We start from the raw sequence: 12920 nt of genomic DNA, 5'->3' as shown, positions 1-12920 counted from the left end.
TATGGCATTAGGAACAAGTTCAGCTTCTGGTGGAAACAGCTATTTTAGATAACTATGATTTGCACTGCTATAATACCTCTAGACTAAAATATTTTAAATTGATAAAAATATTTGGGGATGTTAGGTTTTTAATGTATTTTCAAGGATGCTATAATTTATAAGTCAGACATAGAAAGTTATGGATCAATGCAATTATATTTCCAACTGGACTTTTAAAGTATGTTTTTTTTAAAACCATAGAGACATTAAATAAATCCTTCAAAATGCCTATATTCAAATGTGGTTACCCTATAGACAGGAAATGAAAATGGCAAAAAGGCATGCCCACATGGTGTGATTGCACTGTTAACAAGGAAGTTTTTCATTTTGAAGCATCATTACAAAAGCAAAGCCTTTTCTAAATTCCAGGCAATCTATTAAGAAACCAGAGGAGCAAAATAACATAGATTTTTAAATGGAAGAAATTATTAATACAAACTAAGTTCCCAAAATATGTTCTCATCTGTTACAATATTTAAATACCTCACATCTTTCCAGGATCTAAGTAGTGTTTAATAATGTCAAAGCAGCCTGGGGGAATAGTTCAAGTGAAAGAAAAATCTTAGTTCTGCTTAGCAATACAACCAGCTTATTATATTTTACACAACTCATTTTTTTTGACTAATGTCCTATAAATGTGAAATTTTTTTACTGAATTTATACTCAATTACAAATGATAAATGCACACAAACATGCATGAGTATATGTAGTAAAATAACAAAGAATACATATGAAAATTAAAAGGAGGTAGAGCACTTACCCTTGTATTTGCCATAAGAAGGAAATTCAAGACAGGAAAAAAAAAATCAAAATGTGCATGTAGAATAGGAGTAGTTTGAGACGTTTGTGCTTATTTTTAAAATATATAAAATAATTTATTTAATTTTGAAAAAATTGTAGGGTTTTGTTTTTTTTTTTTTTGCGGCATGCGGGCCTCTCACTGTTGTGGCCTCTCCCGTCGCGGAGCACAGGCTCCGCATGCGCAGGCTCATCAGCCATGGCTCACGGGCCCAGCCGCTCCGCGGCATGTGGGATCTTCCCAGACCGGGGCACAGAACCGTGTGCCCTGCATTGGCAAGCGGACTCTCAACCACTGCGCCACCAGGGAAGCCTGAAATCGTAGGTTTACCTACTGATCATGATGATAAATCTTCAACTTGAAATGTGAGGTAACATATTAATGTTTACCATCTTGTGATAATTACTATGATATGGTATACACATAGGTCTAATCTCAGTTCAACAGCTAAACAGGTTTCCAGCCTGAGTATATTACCCCAGTGGCCTTATATGTGCAATGAGGATAACTCCTACCCTGTGCATTTTTGGTAGAGATTTGAGACATGTGTAAACTGGTTCAGATGGTATATGGTAGGTAGCAGAATCATAACGTACGTAAAATAGAAAGACACTTTATTGGTTAAACGTGACTCACTCAAAATTGAAGAATATCATTTCTATAACCAATAAGGATTTTATGGTTACATAATGAAGAGATTTCTTTATTGAATAGAAAGGATCTTAAACACCCACATACAGGCACACACACATTCTAAACTTGGTTTCATTTCAAGGGGCACCAGGCTTAGCAGCACTAGAGTGAAAATCATCCAGGTGAAATATATACCCTTACATCCAATGGCCATAAAAGTTTAAAGTCGATTTTTGGTGATCTACTTAGTAAACATTAAATGGGCCATTGAGGGCTTCCCTGGTGGCGCAGTGGCTGGGGGTCCGCCTGCCGATGCAGGGGACACGGGTTCGTGCCCTGGTCCGGGAGGATAGCGCGTGCCGCGGAGAGGCTGGGCCCATGAGCCATGGCCGCTGAACCTGCACGTCCAGAGCCTGTGCTCCGCAGCGGGAGGGGCCACAGCAGTGAGATGCCCGCGTAACGCAAAAAAAAAAAAAAAAAAAAGGGCTGTCGATTTTTTTTTTTCTTTTAGGGAAAAAGTACAAATAACTAAGATTTTCTAGCTCTAACAGCCATGGCAAATATTTCAAGAGAAAATGGCCTTTCTATAGAAGTGGAATAAAATAATATTCTTTTTGTATCCCTAGAGCAATAAACTTTACTCACATGCTCTGGGCCTGAACTCATTCTGAGAATTACTTCATTGTTCGAGAGCAACATTTTGCTTTTTAACTGTCATGGTTACTGAGGATTTTGTTATTCAAATGTGAAATACATTTTTAAAAAAATACAATAGGTTTGGTGATTGTTTCATATAAATTCCATTTTATTATATGAAAATCATTACCTTTATCTGTAGGTCTCTTGGGATTTTAGCATAAACTTGCTATATCATATTGCAGTCCATTTTTAGAAAATATTACTCCCTTTTAGTTTATGGTCCATTGCAGTTCAGAAAGAAAATAAAACTAGAAGTTACAAGCAACACAAAATAAAAAGATTAACTATTGTTTTTGTTTTTCTTTATAGCCTGGGTCATTGTCTATTACACCAGATTCAAGTAACCAAAGTTCTTATTAAATAGTACTGCTTAGGAATTTTTAGGACTTTTTTGAGAACGGTTTAATGAGTATTCAAAGTATTTGGAGAAGTGTTATTGTCATTCATATTGTTTTTATAGCAATTTTGTTTATGCATTCTAGGCAAATGTGAACATACCTCATACATATCTATATATATGTATATATTTTTTAATTTAAAAAATTATGATGTCCTTAACCTTATACACTAAGAATAATATGATTCCTAAGGGTTAAAAAAGATATGTATTATATGTTGATGATGGCTGTATTATTCTTCATAAAAAATACCACAGACTGCGTGGCTTGAACAACAGATATTTATTTATCTATTTTCTCACTGTTCTGGAGGCTAGAAGTCCAAGATCAAGATCAGAGTTGTCTTCTGGTGAGCCCTCTCTTCCTGGTTTGTATATTGCCACCTCACTGTGTTGTCACATGATTTTTTCTCTGTGCATTCACAGAGAGGAAAGAGAGGCAGAGGGAGAGAGACCTGGTATCTCTTTCTCTTCCTATAAGGATACATGCCCTATTGGATTATGCCCCACCCTTATGACCTGTTTTAATCTTAATCACCTACATAAAGGTCCTATCGCCAAATACAGTCACATTAAGGGTTAGGACTGCAAAATATGAATTTGAGGGGGCACACAGTTCATGTTGTAACAATGGTATATATTTTCATTTGTACACTTACTCAATGCATTTATGAAGGATCTGCTATGAGCCAGGCCCTCTGTTTAGTGCTAGGATACTATGTTAAATAGCACTGACCTCCCAAATAGACCTTACAGTACAGCCAGGAAGACACATATTAAATTGATGAGTGTTAAACTGGGGCAAATAGTATAAAATGAAAATGTAAATAAGGAGGTCTAACTTAAAGTAAGTTAATGCTAGTGATAATCCCTGCTTTCATAAATTAACCCTCTAGAGGAAATAAAAATGTTTCTTGTACATAAATGTGATGTATTTCATATTTTTTCAATTTGCATATTGTATGTATATATGTTTGTCTCTTTGGTTATAATGACAACAATAATTGAATGGTGAGACATGCAAATATGCATCAGCTCTTTAGTCTAAATGAGAATTTACATTTGCCTAAATGCTCAAGGCACTTTAAATCACATTACACTATTTGATTTTTACAAATATTATGAAGTAGCTGATATAGGTCATGTTCAAAAGAGATAGTTCACTTGAATAAAACCTCAGCATAGGATAATTAAGTGACTTCTGAAGATAGGTGGTAGTGTGATAATGTAAATCTCAAATGATTGACTTAAAATTTAGTTATATATTTGTTGCATCATGCTGATTTTCTTAGTCTAATTTAGTTTATGGGAAACTGAAGAAAAATTGTTAATTTTGATGTTTTAAAAATATATTGTCTCATACTTTCTGTAATATTTTTGCACAATTTCTCATTTTAATTTTTAGGGAAACCACATATGTAAATAAATAAATGTATAGACAAGTAAATCTGAACTTAATACTTTTTTTTTTTTTGGCCACACCGTGCAGCTTGTGGGATCTTAGTTCCCCGACCAGGGCTTGAACCCAGGTCCTCTGCAATGGAAGCATGGAGTCCTAACCACTGACTGCTAGGGAAGTTCCTAATACTAACTTCTTAATAGGTAAGTAATTTTATCACAAACTCATTTGTTATTTCAAGAAGAACTGATCAAATTCCATTCTCATTAGATGTCTAAAATATTCAAAATGACTTACAGGCACTGCTTTTGTTTCAGAGGGTAACTTACCACTAGTGCAGAATTCATACAATTTTAAAAGATATTTAAATAAACTGTGATAAATATTATGATAAACCAAGTATATGGACCTAAGTTGACATGTACAGAATTATATGTTCTTTGATTAGGTTTGGGAGTTTCATATCTTAGAACATTTACCAAGGAATACTAAAATTTACCTAGGTAAAAAGGAAGTTAAAGATGGAATATTGTTTGCAAAGACCTAAGAATGAGGGAAAGCATAAATACTAAAGCAACTGCAGTAAGTGCTATATGGCTTACATACAGAAGATAAAGTGAGAATGACCAGATGGAACAAAGGAGATAATAGCTAACATTTCTTGAGTTCTATGTGCCAAAACTTTCTTCCAGTCTTGTATGTGGGTTATCTCAGGCATTCCCCCGAACAACCCTACAGACTGTTCAATAAATATTATATGCTCAACAACATATTATAGTTGGTAAGACATGGCTTGGCAGCTATATTGCCTACCAGCTATTAGCTGTGCAACTCTAGGGAAGTTATTTAACCTCTCTATGCCTTAGTTTCCTCATCTGTAAAATGAGATAATGGCAAGCCATCTACTTGATAGTTATATTGTGAGGATTATGTGAACTAACAAATAGAACCACTTAGATAGTACCTGGCACATAGTAAGCACATGTTTTAGTTATTAATGGTATTATTTTCCACACTTCATATTTGCTGAAACTATCAGGGTGGTCCTTTCAAAATATAAGTCAGAATATGTTAGGACTCTGATCAAAAACCTGGATTGGAGTCCCAGCTCACATAGAGTAAGAACCAAATTCAGGGCCCTCAAAACTTGCCTCAACTTTTACCACCCTCTCCTTCCTTCCTCCACAAAAGCGTCATGGGCCACCTAGCTCTTAGTCAAACATCCTGTTTCAGAACAATTACCCTCATTATTCCCTCTAACCAGAAAATTCTTCCCAGGTCCTAGGCAGAAATAAAAGTTGACTTAGATGTCACTTTATTTTAAAATGAACAAATAATGTTTAAGCACCCAATATCCAAACTTAGATGGGACTTTGCCAAGTTACCTGAAAGACTCCTGTCCTGTAAGAATGAAATAAATGAATGGTGAACGAGTCCTGGGTAACATATTTTTAGAACAGACAAAGTGTAGGGACTCTACTGCTTAAAATAATCAGAAGAAAAATTTGTTTATTTAACCAAAAGTTAGTGAACTTGAAGTCCAATTGGCTTGGGCAAAACAAATGTATTGTTTGTATAACTAAGACGACCCAATGTGAAACAAACTGATCCAAAGACTTAGGTATTATCATCAGGTTGGTCTACCTAATCACTTGATTCATTTGGTGTCCACCTTATTATCTCATACTGCAGATAAACTACAAACATTTCCAAAATTTTACAATACCAGGAAGTTATCATTAACCTATGTATACCAAAGGACTTCTCTACCACTGATTTCATATATATATATATATACACACACACACATATATATATATATACACACATATATACACATACATATATAAACACATTCCAATGTTTTATAAACATATAATATATTGGAATGTTTGTATATGTGTATATATATTTATAAAATATATTGGAATGTATATATTTTATAATGATCTATAATATCTTAGAATATATATATATTCCAATTAGCCAAGGGATAGGCACAGTATTGGTTAATCAGATCTGATTCATATGTCTTCCCCTGAAGAAGGGAAAGAAGTGGTGGCCATATGCTTCAGTTAGCATCCAGAAAATATAAGAATAGTTTCATAAAAGGATTGTGCAAGATTAGACTGTTCTTTGTAGAGGGAAGAAGGGACCAAAATGACATGTACATTACAACTCGACTGTGATTTATAAGATCTATTTCAACTTTAAAATTATGTGAGCATAAAGTCTTGTGTTCTTGAATGTTTTCATCGGTTTAGTGGCAGTATGGAACCTACTTCAGTACATTTATGAAATATTTTACTGCTCTTTAGACTGTCTTGAATCTCAAAATCCCTTGGAAATTTCCTTATAACAGATGCAATGTCATAATTTAGGTCCACAGCTCTTTGGTAGGAAAAGCAGATATCAATCATTCCTATTTATGTTGTTAGTTTAATATGAAGAAGTCTAATAAATGTCTCAGACTTTTGCCTCTTTGGAGGAAAAATTGGAAACTTTATTTAAACATGTAACAACTTGTAGTTAACTTTCACTTTTATTCTTAAGCTAGAATGGTTAAACTCTGTTCACCGTTTTTTTTTTTTGTATGTGGTATTTCTAGGAAAGGTATTAAAAGCTTACTCTATACCCTAATGTAGAGTAAGTGAATATAGCAGAAGATACCACTATTAGGAGTAAAAAGTGAACAGAGATTTCAGCATCTTATTTTTAACTATTAGCAGGTCCCTAAGCCTCAACTATATTTTTCTTGTTTATGTTGATTTTGTCCCAATTTTTCAAATACTAGAACTGGTATCCTAGATGCACAGAATTAATAATTTTATAAATATCATTTATTCTAATACCAATCCATGTTTTTTTTCAAACTTGATACGTGACAATAAATATATTTACACAAGAAAAGCTGTCAAGTGTTCCTTAACACTTGCAAATAATCATAAGCAATAAAACAAATTTTATTTAAAAGATTAAAAACATAAGTAAACAAGAGTAGCTAATGAATCCTATTATATTTAACTTTAAATTCATCTCTAAGCTCTTGATATGCCCTGGGTGTGGGAGAAGTGATGCAATTTATAGTTTAATTTAAAAGAAAGGGTAAAATTCACAGATAAAGAAAACAAATCTTTGAAACTAAACTATACAAATAATTACTTGGCCAATATATGAGACATGTCAGAAAAGGAAAAAGAAGCCTTCAATTTATGTCTTACAGAAGATACTAATGTCCTCTAAGACAATATATTTAAAGTTTCTCCACTCCAAAAATAAAGCAGAGGTAATAATACTGTTAAAATTCAAAAAAGTCATTTCTTCAGGGAACTGGAAGTACAGAATTATAAACTGACATAAATTTATTCTTCAGAGAAATTCAGATATCACTAGTAGAATAGATATTTAGCTTGTCTTTGGGAAAGTTTCCCACTACTGTTTATTGTTTAACTAGTTCTGTGATGCCAGCTATCTTATAGCCATTGACTTGAGGCTTCACTTCTGAAATATTAATGTTTTTTGGTGTTTCATAAAAAGAGAACCTCATACAATTATATTTTATATTATTGAGGGATACTTTTATACTCTTGACTAGAACCTCACCTGGCACACAGTACATGGTCAATAATATTTTGAATGAATAAATAATGAGAAGTCAACTCACATCTGCAATAGGATACAAGTTAATCCCCCAAATTGCCAACTGCATAACTTAAATTTATTTAAAGCATATTTCAGGAACACGTTAAATGCTCAAACATATTTAACTAACTTCTTCAAGTTGAAATATATATAGAATGTTTTTAAAAAACTAAGTACTTTTAAAATTTTTCTGAGAAGGCCAACAGAATTGAAAGCGGAGAGAAACAGAAATCTGGATAATTCAGACCATGGAGTTTGCTCATCAGTCAAAGCAGGGTTGAGCTTAGTGCGGAGTGGATATGAAAGGGTGGACAGGGCATATAATTAAACTGTATGAATAACTATGATTTGAAATAAAATCCAATATAGCACTGGAAGCTCTAGCCAGAGCAATTATGCAAGAAAAATAAAAGACATCCAAATAAAGAAGAAATAAAATTGTCTGTTTGCAGATGACAATATCTTATACATAGAAAATACTAAAGACTCCACTAGAAAACTTAAAATAAATGTATTAAAGTTGTAGGATCAAAATCAACATAGAAAAATCAGTTGCATTTTTATATACTACCGATGGATGATCCCCCCCAAAATTTAAGAGAACAATCTCACTTGCAATAACATTAAAAAGAATAAAATACTTAGGAATAAATTTAACCAAGGAGGTGAAAAATCTATACACTGAAAACTATACAACACTGATGAAAAAATTGAAGATGTAAATTAATGGAAGTATATTCTGTGTTCATAGAATGGAATACTATTAAAATGTTCATACTACCCAAAGTCGTCTATCAAAATTCCAATGTCATATTTCACAGAAATAGTAAAAAATCCTAAAATTCATATGGAATTAAAAAACACCCCGAGTTGTCAAAGTAATCTTGTGCAAGAATAAGATAGCTGGAGGCATCACACATCAGTACTCACAAATAATCAGTGTGTCTTGTTATCTATCCATTGTCAGCCTTTTTCATACTAACTGTTGAGATATTAGGGGTCTCTGGACTCCCTAATTAGGGAAATTAATGTAAATTGGAATATTAGCCCACTTCTAAGGCTATGTTCTAACTGTTAGAATATGCATTGTTAGAAAGCTGCGTATTTAGAGGTTTTATTTCTATAAAAACTTATTTTAGAAAGGCATGGAAAATGAGAAACATCCAGTATTTTTTTTTTTGAGGATGCCTACAACTGGAATTTAAGTAAAGATGGGAGTGAAATAACTATGATATTGAGTCATAAAATTCTTTGGAGAAAAAAATGATGTTGAAATAATGAATAATATAATTAGCCTAGCTTGCTTACATTAATTTAATGTATTTAAAATGCTAATAATACTGAAAGAAAATATCAGTCTTTATTCTAAAAATAGTCAATGTAGCTAACACAGACTTTATTGTTAAAATTAAATAAAAAGGAGCATTACATAATGACAAAGGGATCAATTATCTAAGAAAATATTATATATATATATATATGCAGCTAACAACAGAGAGTCAAAATACATGAGGCAAAACTAATAAAACTTAATGGAGAAATAAACAAATCCACTATTATAAGTGGAGACCTCAACACCCGTCTGTCAGTAATTATCTAGAAAGCAGAAAATTAGTAAGGATATATTTGACATGAATAGCATTCAACTTGATCTAATTGACATTTGTGGAATACTTCACCCCACAAGAGAATGCACATTCTTCTCAAGCTTATATAGAATAGTTAGCAAAAGATATCACATTTTTAGGTCAAAACACACTTTAATAAATTTAAAATAATAGAAATACTATATATGTTCTCAGACTATAAGGTAATTAAACTGAAATCAAAACCAGGAAGAAAGATAGAAAATTTCTAAATATTTGCAGAAAGAACACTTCTAAATAGCATATGAACCAAAGAAAAAGTCTCAAGAGAAATTTACAAATACTTTGAGGTAAACAAATTTAGAAATATAGTCTATCAAAATTAGATGCAGTGAAAGCAATGTTTAGAGGGAAGTTTATAAAGCATACATTAGAATAGAAGGGAAATATTAACTAAGTGTCCTAAGCTTCCATCTTAAGAAACTAGAGAAAGAAAATTTAAGCAAAAAGAAAGCTGAAGAAAAGAAGCAATTTCAGCAGAAATCAATAAAGATTGAGAAAACAATGTTGAATATTAATGAAACCAAAAACTGGTCTTTCAAAAATATTATTAAAACTAAATAACCAAGGCTAACCAAGAAATGGAGAAAAGACACATATTACCAATATTTCCTCTTTCTGAAATGAAAGAGGGACATCACTACTGATCCCATGAATATTCGAAGGGAAGGATAATAAAGAAATGCTATGAAAACTATATGCCCACAAATTTGAGCACTTTGATGAAATAAACCAGTAACTTGAAAGACACAAACTACGAAGACTCACACAGGAGTAGTAGATAATCTGAATGGCTCTATCTACTGGAACACTGTATTAATAATTAACAAAATTCTAAAAACATAATGCAGTCTAATGGTTTTACTGGTCATTTCCCCAAATATTTAAGAAATGATGCTAATTATCTACAATCTCTTCCAGAAAATAGAAGCAGAGAGAATATTTCCTAAATAATTCAATAACACCAGAATTATCTTAATACTAAAACAGAAAAAAATACAAGAGAGGAAAGCTACAGACTTATATATCTTATTACCATCAATGAAATATTCCCTAAAATAATAGCAAATTGAATCCAACATTACAGGAAAGCTGCAGACCTAATATATCTTATTACCATCAATGAAATATCCCCCCAAAATAATAGCAAATTGAATCCAACAATGTATAAAAGAGTTATACATCACAACCAAGGACAATTAATATCAGATCCTCAGGTTGGTTTAACATTTGAAATATCAATGTATGCCACATCGACAGGGTAAATAAAAATATATCATCTCAAATGATGCAGAAAATCATTTGAAAAATATCCAACATCTATTCATGGTAAAAACTCTCAAACTAGGAATACAGGGAAATTTCTTCAACTTTATAAAGGACATTTACAAAATCGTACAACTATCTTCATACTGAATGGCTAGTGTATGATCTGAAATTTATCAGACACCTGTATTTGTCTAAAGGTCCTTCCTATGAATCTTCTTGAAGGTGAAGCACTTTTGCAAAAGCATCAGAGCACAACAATAACTTAAACAGTCATGGTTAGACACCTGATCACAATGTAATTGATAAAGAAACTTGGTTACAATAACCAGAATTATGACCGATTATAATCTTAAGGCTTAAAAACCTTAATCTCTGGCAAAAACCAAGAAGCAAATTATTGTGAACTGTTTGTCATATCAGCATTTCTTGATTGGAATTTATGCTTTAGTCTTCCTCTCCTAAGAAGACAAAGGTGGGTAAACTTAGACCTGCCCAGCAATTAATGTTCCAATATTTTATCCTATTTGAAATGACCCAGATAGTCAATGAATTCTCTTCATTTAACTTAGTTTAGTTTCAAGTTACCAAAATCTGGAGAGACTATTTTAGACAGACATTCCCAAAACATAATTATTCCTATAGAGTTTACCTAAAAGGTCTTATCTCATTTACATTTACTTAGTTTCATCATGTCAAGTTATTTTCCCTGCGACAAATTTGCAACAGATATAATAATGTCTAATTTGATTTCTAGTAAACATAGGTACAACAAAAGTATTATACTTAATATTGATGACTCTAAACACATGTCTATATTAATCAAACCAAGGAGCTTAAGTAGCTACAATACCAGATATTGATTCAGTACTAAATATTTCCCAAATCACATTAACCTGAAATTCATTCTTTTATATTTCTGAGAATTCATATAAGCACATAATTTCTTTTAAGCCAAGTTAAACAGAGCTCATCCACAAACCAATCTTGACAATGCCATTTGGAGGTAGAGACACCTCATATTTATAAATTACACATAGACATGCATATGTCTATATAGACACACCTCATATTTATAAATTACACATAGACATGCATATGTCTATATAGACACACTTTTCCTCCTAAAGTTTAAGGCCTTTTTTTCCTCTTCACTCTTAGGGATTAAAGTTCCTGAGAGCCCAGATCGATCATTTACATCTTAAAGGCACAAGAAGAGAGAGAACAATTCCTTTTAGAAAGCTAACTTCCTCTAAGGGCATATGCAAAAACAGTTTTATAATGTCAAAAGATACCAATTTTGGCCATTTTCAGGAAATATTTTTCTCAGTTTCTAAATAGCAAATTCAGTTTAAACAAATAACAGTAATAGACAATAACACATATCATCCACTCACAGTCACATGCCTCACTTTCAGAGGAACAGGAATCAGCATTCAAGTTAACCTCGCCTCAGCTGTTAGCTCAGCCTCTGTGGCCTTTCTTAATACAAAAAGCAACAACCAGTCCGCAGCTGCGGCTACTGCCTTATCGTGTAGCTTCTTTTCCCCCATTGTAACAGTGGCCAATATTTTGGCAACAGCCTTAGGGGTGTCTATGAGTTCCCCGTACTCTCTTGGAGGCCCCCATTCATCAAGAACAGCCACCACAGGGCCCCAGATATGAGCGGACGGCCACCCGAGGATTTCTCCCACAGCTTTCAGGATTACTCCCACAACTTTTGGGCCCCACTTTAGTGGACCGACACCCCAGGATTACACCCATAACTTTCACATGTTAGTGGACGGCTCCCACAACTTTCCATTCCCATCCTTATTTCCCGACATCTTGGAGCTCACGGGAGTTTCCTCCGTCTCCTGGCTGTTCTGACAGTTGTTTGGCTGCACCCCGCAGGCCTGCAAGCCCCGTACGTGCCCAGCTTCAAGACTGAAGAAAGAGCCCTGAGTCAGCAACAGAGACATCAATGGTTTCATGGACGGGGGCGCTTACCTGTCTGAAGTGAGGTTCTGGAGCAACACCCTCCTCTGTGCAGCAGACGGTGAGCAAGACATGGCGGGACGCTTCACATCCCGGGAGGCGCGGGAGGTTAGCAGTTATAGGGAGAATTAATTGGAGTCAGGTTGGCTCATCAGTTACCAGGGAAACTGGCAGAGGCGAAGGCCTCTCACTGCCCCTTTGATATGCTATCCAGGTGAAGATGTTCTGATCTAAAGGTCAGAACAATCATTAGCTGGGGCTGGGGCACAATATGTAGGAAGGTCAGTCATGCGAGTGTGAATCCTTTCACAAAATATATGTGTGTTAACTCACCACAATGTATACTTTAAATATCTAATTTTATATGTCAATTATACCTCAATAAAAGCTGTTTTTTTTTTTTTTTTTTAGGTTTATGAACTC

At 33.6% G+C, this 12920-nt stretch overlaps 1 long non-coding RNA gene across 1 annotated transcript; it reads left to right on the top strand.

Annotated features, from left to right (window-relative positions):
- The first annotated feature begins 2877 nt into the window (after window positions 1-2877).
- On the top strand, window positions 2878-12654 carry LOC132521732 (uncharacterized). The gene is made up of 3 exons (XR_009540948.1): window positions 2878-2917; window positions 4057-4169; window positions 12414-12654. It is a non-coding gene; the product is annotated as an uncharacterized LOC132521732 (long non-coding RNA).
- Window positions 12655-12920: the final 266 nt, after the last annotated feature.

This window comes from Lagenorhynchus albirostris, chromosome 6 (assembly GCF_949774975.1).
Source record: "Lagenorhynchus albirostris chromosome 6, mLagAlb1.1, whole genome shotgun sequence".
NCBI lineage: Eukaryota > Metazoa > Chordata > Mammalia > Artiodactyla > Delphinidae > Lagenorhynchus > Lagenorhynchus albirostris.
The sequence above is the reverse complement of the archived record's forward strand: the minus strand, read 5'-3'. Positions and strand labels throughout refer to the sequence as shown.